This window comes from Phyllobates terribilis, unplaced genomic scaffold (genome assembly GCF_046119375.1).
Source record: "Phyllobates terribilis strain yellow unplaced genomic scaffold, ASM4611937v1 Scaffold_3__8_contigs__length_932513732, whole genome shotgun sequence".
NCBI classification, from domain to species: Eukaryota; Metazoa; Chordata; class Amphibia; order Anura; family Dendrobatidae; genus Phyllobates; species Phyllobates terribilis.
In genome coordinates, this window is record NW_027362763.1 from 740,043,500 (window position 1) to 740,055,551 (window position 12,052).

Consider the following 12,052-nt stretch of genomic DNA (forward strand, 5'->3'; position numbering starts at 1 on the left):
GGTACGGCAGGAGAGCCAGTTAGCCATTCCTAACAGTAATGTGCAGGAGCTGGAGATGTCGGAGGGACGTGACGGCTGACGCAGATGTACGGTGCGGTCCGCGGAGCGCGGTGATTACCGGCTGACACCAGATTCTACTTACCGCATCCAGCAGGTATGGATCGGTCGATGCTCAGACGTCACTGGGGTCTATGGGCTCGGCTGGTATTCCTACAAAAAACAGTAAGCAGCTGTTACACATCATCATTGCTGGTCCATAACAGGCACAGAAAAAAGGAAATATATATCATCTTTCACACATATTGGGGCACATTTATAACAAGTACTGTCCCTCCCATCCCCACCAATAAAGTGGCGCTGAAGAAGGCGTCCCCCTCCTCATGTGGTGCGGCTGCAGCAATAAAGTCTTCTGAGCAATGTACGCTGCAGTGAGGAGGTATCACATTTACTGACATAGTATGGCGCCACCTACAGGGCAAAGTGTATGGCGTTGTGTAAGTCCACATAAAGGGCTAGGTACACTCCACACCTAATGATCAGCTAATAGAAATCTCCTCCAGCGCTGTCTCCCAGGTACAGCGAAGACTTATCTAAGGATAATCCTTAAAGGGGTTCTCTGGCTGCAAAAATCTTCCCTCCCACAGTTTTAGATTTTTTTTTTAAACAAACAACCTGTGGTTTGCTTACCCTCCCCAGGTCCAGCACTGATTCTCCATCGCTGCTCCTGGTGTTGTTTTAAGCGCTGATGTCGACAGAACTGCAGCCAATGACTGAGCTCAGCAGATCTGCCCATGTAGGCGGCATAAATCACTCAGCACTGCCGAGGTTAATGATCGGCTGCAGTGCCGCTGACATGACATCAACACTGCAGGTAATAAGACACCACGAGCAGAGGTGAAGACTCACAAATGGACCTATGAGGGGTGAGTAAAGCACAGTTTTTGTTTGTTTGTAATTGAACAAACTACAACTGGGGGAGAGGGCTTTTCTGAAACTAGAAAACCTCTTTAGGGTGCCCCTTATACATTAAGGTCGTCTGAACCCAACAATATCGGAAGGATCTGCTCACAGTCTAATATACATAAGGGTTGCCCAATAGATGTCACGAGAATGATTTATTGATCGGATTTCCAACTGTTGATCCTTTTGTCCCCCATAGAGACTGGCTGCGGCTCTCTCATCACTCTCATGGAGGACACAGGAGTGCTTATCCGAACCAAGTGTTCCCGTGTATGGGGGGGTCGAAACGGATTACTGTCAGTCTATCATTCCGCCGACAGCTGCCTAATGTGAATGGGAGGCTTTCGTGTAAAGCAATACTTCTCACACTGCGAGTCTGGCCTCACCGGCGAGGCTCCCCTAGTTGTGGGTGAGGCAAGATTTTGTTTAGCAACATGAGCGACTCGCTTTGTACTTATTCTAATATTATATCGGATTTAGGAGACAAACTAGGAAGAGCGAGAATTCTTTTTAATTTTAGTATTGACTTCTACTACAGATGATGAAGCCTGGGCACCTAGGTCTGTCTGGGGAGGTCCTGGCTGGTTATGATTACCGGGTTAGTAATGGGGGCGTCTGATAGACCCCTCTCCATTACTAACCCCTGGACTTGATGTCAGCAGTGTTTTTGGACACTTTACAGCTGACAGCAACCCCAATATCATTACCTCGATTACCACCGCACCAGGACAAGTGGAAAGTGCCGGGATAAGCAACTAATGTGATGCAACAAATGTATCTAATCTATACATCTAACATAATATGAAGATGCATCAAATTTATCAAACACCGTGGGACATTAACGAGTGATACGTTTATTACACTGTGACTGTCTGGTCTAAGGTGGCACCGACTCCAAGCCAGACGGCTTTAGTAAATCAGCCCCACTGACTACTAATAGGATTTGGTGGTAAATGTGGAGCACCTATAACACTGGTCAGAGTCTGGGCTTATACGATATGGGTGCATGATATGCAGAAATGTCTGATCTGGGCAGCATCGTGGCTCAGTGGTTAGCACTGTATCATGTATGGGACAGCACGGTGGCTCAGTGGTTAGCACTGTATCATGGATAGGGCAGCATGGTGGCTCAGTGGTTAGCACTGTATCAGGGATAGGGCAGCACGGTGGCTCAGTGGTTAGCACTGTATAATGGATAGGGCAGCACGGTGGCTCAGTGGTTAGCACTATATCATGGATAGGGCAGCACGATGTCTCAGTGGTTAGCACTGTCTCATGGATAGGGCAGCATGGTGGCTCAGTGGTTAGCATTTTATCATGTATAGAGCAACATGATGGCTCAGTGGTTAGCACTGTATCATGTATAGAGCAACATGATGACTCAGTGGTTAGCACTGTATTATGTATAGAGCAATATGATGGCTCAGTGGTTAGCACTGTACTATGTATAGGGCAACACGGTGGCTCAGTGGTTAGCACTGTTACTTTGCAGCGCTGGGGTCCTGGGTTTAAATCCCACAAAGGACAACATCTGCAAGGAGTTTGTATGTTCTCCCCGTGTTTGTGTGGGTTTCCTCCGGTTTCCTCCCACACTCCAAAGACATACTGATAGGGAATCTAGATTGTGAGCCCCAATGGGGAAAGTGATGATGATGTCTGTAAAGCGCTGTGGAATTAATGGCGCTATATAAGTGAATAAAATAAATAAATAAAATGTGTGGGTGCCAGAGGTTGTCCTCTGCCAGGACACGGCTGTACAGGTCATGGAGCAAAAAGCCTTAGTTACTTACCGGTAACGGGATTTTTCGGAGCCCATGGCAGCACCACGTGAGAGAGAGGATCCGCCCATCAAGGACAGGAAACCTACAGGTTAAAAAGGGCGGCCCTCTCCTCCCGCCTCAGTTTAGTTAACAGAGCATGAGAGTACCGCCAAGGTTAGTTATGACAAAACATAATCACATTAAGTACATTACTTTTCATCAATTTCCCGCAAGGGTGCACAAAAAGAAATCAAATCTACAGGAGTGCACAACACCAGTGAAGGGAGGGAATATAAAGGTGCTGTCATGGGCTCCGAAAAATCCCGTTACCGGTAAGTAACTAAGGCTTTATTCAGTCTCCCATGACAGCACCACGAGAGAATTACAGAGACGAAGGAAATTAGGGAGGGACCACAGCTTGAAGCACCCTTCTCCCGAAAGTGAGATCTGCAGTGCCACCCAGATCCAATCTATAGTGCCTATAGAAAGTAGAGGGAGAAGACCAAGTGGCAGCCTTACAAATTTCCTCAATGGAAAGCCCGGTCTTCTCCGCCCAGGAGGTTGATACCGCTCTGGTAGAATGCGCCCTCAATCCCTCCGGTATCTCTTTATCCCCTGAGGAGTATGTGAGGGAAATGGCCTCCTTGATCCATCTAGCGATTGTAGCCTTTGAGGCCTTACAACCCTTTCTAGCCCCCTGATAGCATATAAATATGGACTTATCTTTTCTAAAGCCATGTGATACTTCTAAGTACTTTAGTACGCACCTCCTAACGTCTAAAGTGTGAAGTCTCTTCTCTTTTTGATTTTTGGGCGGAAAGCAAAAAGTTGGGAGAACTATTTCCTGGGTTCTATGGAATCGAGTGGCCACTTTAGGAAGAAAGGCTGGATCAGGTTTTAATATAATCCTATCGTCCAGACTTTGCGTAAATGGAGGGCATATTGAAAGGGCCTGTAGGTCACTGACTCTCCTGGCTGAAGTTAGGGCTACTAACAGGACCGTCTTTAGGAAAATAATTTTGGGGGAGACTAAATCTAGTGGCTCAAAAGGAGGACTGGTCAAGGCATCTAAGACAAAATTCAAATCCCAGGGAGACATCTTTACTTTGGTAATGGGTCTACACCTAAAGGAAGCTTTTAAAAAACGGGCTATCCAATAGTTATCTGCAATATTGGAAGAAAATAAAGCTCCCAACGCCGACACCTGTACTTTCAAGGTACTGGTAGTGAGACCTAATTCTAAGCCCCGCTGCAGAAATTCCAGAATTTTCCCAATAGGGGGCCGCTCCTCCACCTTAACTTCTGCAAAGGACAGAAACTTCCTCCAGGTCCTGGCATAAATACGGGTGGTAACAGGTTTTCTGCTAGCCAGGAGAGTATTCACTACATTTGCGGGGAATCCTTTGTTGGTCAATAACACCCTCTCAAATTCCACGCCGTCAAATGTAGACTCGGGGTTGGAGGATGGGAAAGTGGCCCTTGAGTGAGGAGGTCCGGAATCTCCGGAAGAACCCAAGGATCTGATATGGACATCTTCCGGAGACAAGGGAACCACGGTCTTTTGGGCCAAAAGGGACAAATGAGTATCACTCTGGCCCGGTCTGCCCTGATCTTTCTTATCACCGCTGGGAGCAGGACCATGGGATGGAAGGCATATGCCAGAGGAAATCTCCAGGGAACCATGAAGGCGTCCACTGCCAGGGGTCCTTCTCTGGGGTCTAAGGAACAAAAATTTTCCACTTTCCGATTGGCTCTTGTTGCGAATAAGTCCACAGCCGGAAGGCCCCACATTTCTACGATTCTGGAGAATATTTGTGTATTTAGGGACCACTCTCCCTCTTTTACAGAAGTACGGCTGAGGAAATCCGCTGTGATGTTTTCCTTGCCTTTTAGATGAGTAGCCGAAAGAGAGAGACAGTGATCTTCGGCTTTCAGCAGAAGTGCGTTCGCTACCCTCATCAAGTTTCTTGAGCGGGTTCCCCCTTGGTGGTTTATGTAAGCTACCGTGACTCGATTGTCCGAGAGTACACGGACATGCTGGTCCTGAAAATATATAAGGAACTCGTTGAACACATGCTGCACCGCCAGAAGCTCCTTAACATTTGATGACAACTGTTGCTCACTGCTTGACCAGGTTCCCTGCACTAATTTCCCTTCAAAGTGAGCTCCCCAACCTGTAGCACTTGCATCAGTGGACAAGACTGCAGTTGGACTACATTCCCAGGGAACCCCTTTAGCAAGATTGTCTTGTCGTAACCACCAACGAAGGGACCATATGGCACGAGGACCTAGCGTAAACTTACGGTCTAGATGCCCCTCTAAAGCTGCGTTATTGTACAACACATCCCACTGAAAGGCTCTTGAATGCAATTGTGACCAACGAACCGCAGGAAAAGTGGAGGTGAAGGTTCCCAATAGTGACATGGCCTTACGGAGTGACATAGAAGGTTTACGTATACATTGTTCTACCAACTCCCGGATTCTATCAATTTTCTCTTCTGGAAGACAACATAGCTGTTTCCTGGAATCTAATATGACCCCCAGATATTGTTGTACCTTGAGTGGAGATAGTCTAGACTTTTCTAAATTTAGAAACCACCCCAAACTCTTTAAGACCAACATGGTATCCTGCAGGTGGGTCTCGCACTGAACCAACGAATTCCCCACTATCAGGAGATCATCCAGGTAAGGGATAATTAGAATGTCCCTTTCTCTTATATGGGCCATAACTTCCGCCATTACTTTAGTAAAAACCCGTGGGGCTATAGCTAAACCGAAGGGGAGTGCAGTGTATTGGAAGTGTTTAACCACCCCGTCTATTTCAATGACCAGCCTCAAGTATTTCTGGTAATCACTATGAATTGGGATATGGTAATACGCATCTTTGAGATCGAGCACTACCATGTAGCAGTGGGGAAAAAGTAACTTTATTACGGATTTTAAAGACTCCATTTTAAAGGTGTGTATTTTAAGGAAATTATTCAGGGATTTCAGATTTATAATTGTCCTGAAACTTCCATCCGGTTTCGGAATCAAGAAGAGCAGGGAGTAGAAACCGAGACCCTTTTCAGCCTCCGGAACCTCAATAAGGACGTGCTTTCTTATTATTAGGGTTTGTACTTCCGAAACGAGGGCAGCCTGGCGTTCTGGGGAAGAACTGGAGGGAACAACCATGAACCTTTTGTGAGGCAATGCTTTAAATTTAAATTTAAGACCATACTTAATCAGGCTCAAAATCCAATTACTATGAGAAATCTGTTCCCAAGCTGGGACAAAAAATGACAATCTCCCTCCCACCTGGGCTGATTGTGTATCCCCTGGCTTCTGCTCAATTTTTGGAGACGGACCAAAGAGTAGACCTCTACCTTTTCGACCTCTTTCATCAGACTTGTCTTGCTCCCTGAAATATCTCTTCCGGAAAAATTTCCTCTTCCGGAACGATCTCTTAAAGGAGGGTAGAGGTACTGATGGAAACCCCTTATTAGGGTCCCCCGCTTTCTCCAATAAGTCGTCCATGGTCTGACCAAAGAGGTATTCCCCTTCACACGAGATTGTACACAGTCTGGACTTAGTCTGTAAATCCCCTGGCCAGCTTTTAATCCACAAGGCTCGCCGAGCCGCATTTGACAGTGCTGCTGACTTTGCTGCCAACCTCACCGAGTCCACAGATGCATCAGCAAGAAAAGCTGCCGCCCCCTGAACCAGTGGAAGGGAAGAAATAATGTCTTTCCTAGAAGTCCCATCCTTCAACTGACTGTCTAGCTGTTCAAGCCACACCATCAGGGCTCTGGACGTGCAGGTAGCTGCTACTGTTGGTCTCAGTGCTCCCGCAGCTGTCTCCCATGCCCCTTTCAGGAAAGTATCAGCCCATCTGTCTAGGGGATCTCTCAATGCACCCATATCATCGAACGGGAGGGAAGTTCTTTTCGCTGCTTTGGTAACAGCAACATCCAGCTTGGGTGCTTTTAACCAGGAGGAACACATAGCATCCTCAAACGGATATTTCCTTTTAAAGGATGGAGGAACACTACCCTTCTTGTCAGGCTTTCTCCACTCCTTATAAATGAGGTCTTTCACCTTTGAATTTACTGGAAAGACCCTTCTCTTCTTTAGCCCCAGACCACCAAACATAACATCCTCAGCTGACTTCTCTACGCTCGAGTCCACTATCCCCATTGTAGATCGGACGGCTTTTACTAGGGCATCGACCTCCTTCAGGGGGAAGCACTGTCTATCTAGCTCACTATCAGAGGAAGAGAAGGCGGAGGAGGAAGCGACCGATAGCTCAGAGTCTGAATCCAGCTGGGTTTCTTGAGGAATATGCCCAGACTCTGAACCTTGCAATGCTTTGCCTATTTCTTCCCTTATTAAAGTTCTTAGGCCTAGGAAAAAATCTGGGGTCTCCTCCGATATCATTTTGCTGATACAAAGCTGGCATAACCTCTTGCTATATGAATCAGGGTGTGGACAGCTGCATAAGGCACACTCTCTGTGCTTGGACTTTTAGGAACATTTCTTGCTCTAAAAGAAAGTCATAGATAGAAAGAAGGAGGAAACATTAGTAGAACATTCACGAAGATTCCACTCACCCCACAGAACCTTCGGTACCGTAGAAGCAGAAGAATACAACATGCTTGGCGGGGAATCACACCGCACCGGACCGTCCTTCCTGCTCTTAGTGGTAGCTTTTCTAGCTGTACGACCAGACCCTAGCAGGGAATGGCGCTGCGCCACTAGTTGTGAGGGCTCCCCAGAGGGCTGCTCCTGCAGCAGATGTTGTTGCCTAGGTGACAGCTCCTGTGAATCTCCCATAGCTTACAATGTAAGAATGGGCTGGGAAGCACCTCTGTATGTTACCAGACCCTTTATATACTGGCCATACCGGTACCATGTGTGGGTGTGTGTTTTCTTTTTTTTTTTTTTTTTAACCCAGGAGGGCGTTACCTGCTCCTTGGTCTTCCTCCCCAGGCCCAGGTGGGATCCAGGTGGGCTCCTCGCCGCCAGGTCCTCAATCCCCCGGCGTTCAGCTGCTCACGCCAAAAATTCAAACGAGCCCCGCCCCTTCCGGTGACGTCACAGGGCTTCCTGCCCGGCGCACCGGAAGTTACGTCAGAAGGTTGCACCCGTCACGTGCGCCGCCGGCGCGACCTGGATCTCCTGCAAGCTGTAGCGAGGGGGGGGGAGGAAGCCCGCTAGCGGCCCCACACCTGGCGGACATCTACCTCCCGTGAGGCGATGTCGCGCCCGCCGCAACGCTCACGGAGGCGCCCCCATGAGCCCTGCCGTGGCGTCTCCAGAGGAACGGGACGGACCGGCTCCAACCACCTGCTGTGGCCCTCTCTGGGACAGGAGTCAATCTTCTGCAGGTAAGCCTGCAAGGTCCCCCATCATGGACAGGAAACCTAAACTGAGGCGGGAAGAGAGGGTCGCCCTTTTTAACCTGTAGGTTTCCTGTCCTTGATGGGCGGATCCTCTCTCTCACGTGGTGCAGTCATGGGCGACCGAATAAATAAGGCTATGTTCGCACATGTTGGGTTTTTCAGCGTCTCAAATCTGCAGCAAAACCCAATCTCAGGTTTAGCTGCATTTTTTTTCACTGTCCTTCTGTCTCTATTTATGCTTGTACATAAAGTTCTGTGAAAAAAAAAAGAACCCCATTCTATTTTGCCATCAAAAACGCTGATGCAAATTTTGGTGCGCTTTTGATATCACCCATTACTTCCTATATGTGAAAAAAGTGACATGCTATATTTTCCAAAAATCCAACCAAGGCACAAAATACGCAACAAAAAAACATGATGTGTGAACAGAGAATTCTGTTTTTTTATGGACTTTGCTGGTACTGAAAAACGCAGCTGAAAATTTGCATAAAAATCTGCAGCAAAAAACCCTGAAAAACACAACATGTGTGAACATAGCCTAAGGATGCCGTCTTATAAGTAATCTAGTGGTAGTGTGCTATCGCTGAGGTCAAGCTCTGAAGCCACAAGGGCATAGGGCACATGTCAATACACCAAGGGGGCGTCCGCACAACCCCAAGGCACCTCCAGGCTAATCTGTATAGGGCTTCAGTTCTTGATCTCCACACGTCAGCCCCAGTCCTGACAGCTCCATTTCTGGCTTGGGAACTGCAAAGGAAAGAGTCCCTGTGTCTGCACATGACTAGTGCTGAGTGTGAAGGGGGCTGGCTGATTGGCTGATTTCAATAATTAAAGCACCACTCCAGCGTTATTGTTTTTTTTCTGGAGTGGCGCCTTAAATGTAAGCCCCCTGTCCCCGTTCTTATTTCCACCTTCACCTTTTACCGATGCCGATCAGGTCCTGAGGCCATCTTGTACCCGTAACTTCTGTCTGGCTACTTCACACACCCTCAATACAAGTCTATGAGGGACAACAGAAGGAGGCTCTCATAGACTTGTATTGAAAAGTGACCTCCGCGCTGATCCATGAAACACTGGAGCTGCAGACAGGTCAAGTTTCGCACAGAGACCGACCGAAGAGACAGGAAAACAAATGAAGGCGGCTGCAGATGAGTATGCAGTTTTCTGTAACTTATTCTTGAAAGGCCTAAAGTGGAGAAATAAAACTAAAAGCAATACCTAGACTCATTTACCATACCTGCGCAGCTCCTTCACACTAGCTTCAGTGTCTCAGCCGCCAGAGGGGACATTACATGACTGCTGCAGCCAATCAGTGACCACTGATGGAATGTGAAGGCATGATCTGCTCTGATGCAATGTGAGGGCGACACTGGCCTCGTAGGCGAGTATAGGGGGATTTTTTTTTTACCCCTCCTTAGGGCCATTGAATATAACTTTTACAAAACGGAAAAAGCCCTTAAAAGACATACAACCCTGATCATATCTGAATTGTGGCATCTGTCTAAATGGACAGCCCCTGATGAGGCTATCATTTGGCGATACGTGTGGGGATTGTCTTCCCACATGAATCATGCTGGAACGATCTCTTTCACCTGGAGGTTATTTCAGATAGCACTTTCTCTTAGGCTGCGTGCCCACTATGCGTTTTTCAAGCGTTTTTGCTGAGGAATTTCCGCAGCAAAAACGCTTAAAAAACGCTTGGAAATACGTGCCCCATGGTCCCCAATGATAATCTGCATGTGCTGTGCACATGCTGCGGAAATTTCCGCTGCGGATTATCATTGCAGAAAAATATGCATGTCCATTAATTTTGCGGACACGCAGCGTTTTCGCCGCCATTGACTTGCATTGGACAGCGTGACATCCGCATCACAACATCTGCACAAGCGGATATCACACGGTTCAATGTGCGGATGGTACCCAGGTCTGGAGAAGAGGAGACTCTCATCCAGACCTGGGTACCATAGAAACTGTAAAAAAAAAGAATTTAAAATAAAAAATAAAGATTATACTTACCTTCCGATGTCCTCCCGGTGTTTTCTCCCCTCCGTCTGGCCTGCTGTTTGGGTGTTGTGAAGGACCTGCCATGAAGTCATTGAGTCATGTGACCTGTCACATGACTCAATGGCGTCACCGCAGGTCCTTCACACAACCGCGAGCCGCCCAAGACACCGGACGCAGCAGAGAAAACGCCGGGAGGACATCGGAAGGTAAGTATAATCTTTTTTTTTTTTTTTTTTTTTAAACTAACTTGGTCACACCACTATAAATCCATGCCGGTTGAATGGATTTATATAGTGTGAACAAGTTGTCATGCGCTTTTCCAAGTGATGCTAAAATCGCTTGATAACCCGCATGCAGAAATGCATGCAAAAATGCTTGACAAATGCTTCTACCTGGCGGGAAAAACGCATGTAAAATCCGCATGCGTTTTTCCTGCCAGGGAGAAGCGGAAAAAATATGCAGCATTTCAGCATCGTGGGCACATAGCCTTAGGCTCAGGTCACAAGACCGACTTTCTCTCATCTGAGAATATCAGTCCAATCATACAAATTACACTCTGACCAGAGTCTGATCCAATTTTCTCGGATGTGGAGAATATAAAAAAAAAAAATCTCCATTTTCTCCATGCAGTGTGGCCGTGAAAATTAGAGTGCACTCAGATGTCTTACTTGTGTGGTCCAATGTTTTCCAGGGCCCCAAACACCTGAATGGACGAGTGCGATCCGATGGTTAGATGTAAATCGGGCATGCGGCAATCTTTTTCCTCGGACCTACTCTGTCTGAGGAAAACAACCGGACGTGTACACGACCCCATAGAATAACATGGGGACGAGTGCGATCCATCAAAATGACGATAAGCGCTCATCCGATTAATAGTCGTCTGCACAAGCTCTTATGTATAACTTTGGATCTGCAGCGGTCTTGCTATTTCACACCACATTATGTATGGGGGGGGCTGGTTTTTGGTCTTTCCATACATTCCTGCTCCCTATTCTGGCCCCTTATATGGGGGGTTCACAGCCAACACCGGCTGGGACAAACACCAAAGAACCAGATGTGGCTCCAACACCGATGTGAGAAAAGCCCAAATCCCATTGGTTTCAGCCCATACCCCCTCCTGCACCATCTTCACGGAGATCGCAGGACAGCGATGCTCCAATACGGGCGCCGACAAGAAAAGTTTCAAAAATAAATGATAAATATCTACAACATTTACAACAAAAAGACACAGCAGACCCAATAATTACTCATCTGCTCCATTCCCCGCCAACACTCTGCCACTATCCGTTTACTTCCCGGCAGTGATAACATCACATACATCCATGTGACCGTTGCAGCAAATCATAATCCTCCTGGGTGATGCTTGTCTGCATTGCATGAGACCACTGAGGCCAGTGATTGGCTGCAGCGGTCACATGAGGCCAGTGATTAGCTGCAGTGGTCACGTGGATGTATGTGATGTCATTGCTGCGCAGAGTATTGGCTATTATTTTTTTTTCAGACTTCTAGGTCCAACACAACCCCTTCCATGACACGGATCACACTGCGGCCCCAGAGAGATTACAGACACAGCTCTGCTACATATAACAGTGCACATACGCGCATTCTGGTGTAATTCTGTGCCAGTGACGTATGAAGCACCGGAAATCAGAGCTATGACGTCATCAGTGTACCTGCCTTCTCGGCTCACTCGCTCTCCCGCGCTGTTTTTTTTCCTTCCGCCGGGTACCGTGCGTCACGTGACACAAACCACGCCCATTTGAAACCGTCGTCAGAACCTGTCGCCAAAAGTAAACTGGTGTCCTACCACACGTCGTTATGTGCAATCGCTAGTACGTATAAGACACATAGGCATCAACTCTCTCTACAGAATTTTTGCCCGTGATGTTCGTTTGCCACGAAGTAATAAAGCTCGTTCAAAATAGTCAATTTTGCAGTGTAACCATG

General features: G+C 47.4%; 1 protein-coding gene across 3 annotated transcripts in view; it reads right to left on the reverse strand.

Moving 5' to 3' along the window:
* Positions 1-12,040, reverse strand: part of ASB3 (ankyrin repeat and SOCS box containing 3) — a 168,603-nt gene extending 156,563 nt beyond the window's left edge. The window contains exons 1-2 of one of the 3 annotated variants that reach the window (XM_073672125.1): positions 11,783-12,040; positions 143-210 (exon numbers count right to left, since the gene is read on the reverse strand). The gene's annotated coding sequence lies outside the window, so the exon portion shown is untranslated. Of the gene's footprint in view, positions 1-142; positions 211-11,704 lie in introns of all 3 variants that reach the window. The other 2 variants (XM_073672124.1, XM_073672126.1) reach the window with 2 other exon arrangements.
* Between the last annotated feature and the right edge of the window lie 12 nt (positions 12,041-12,052).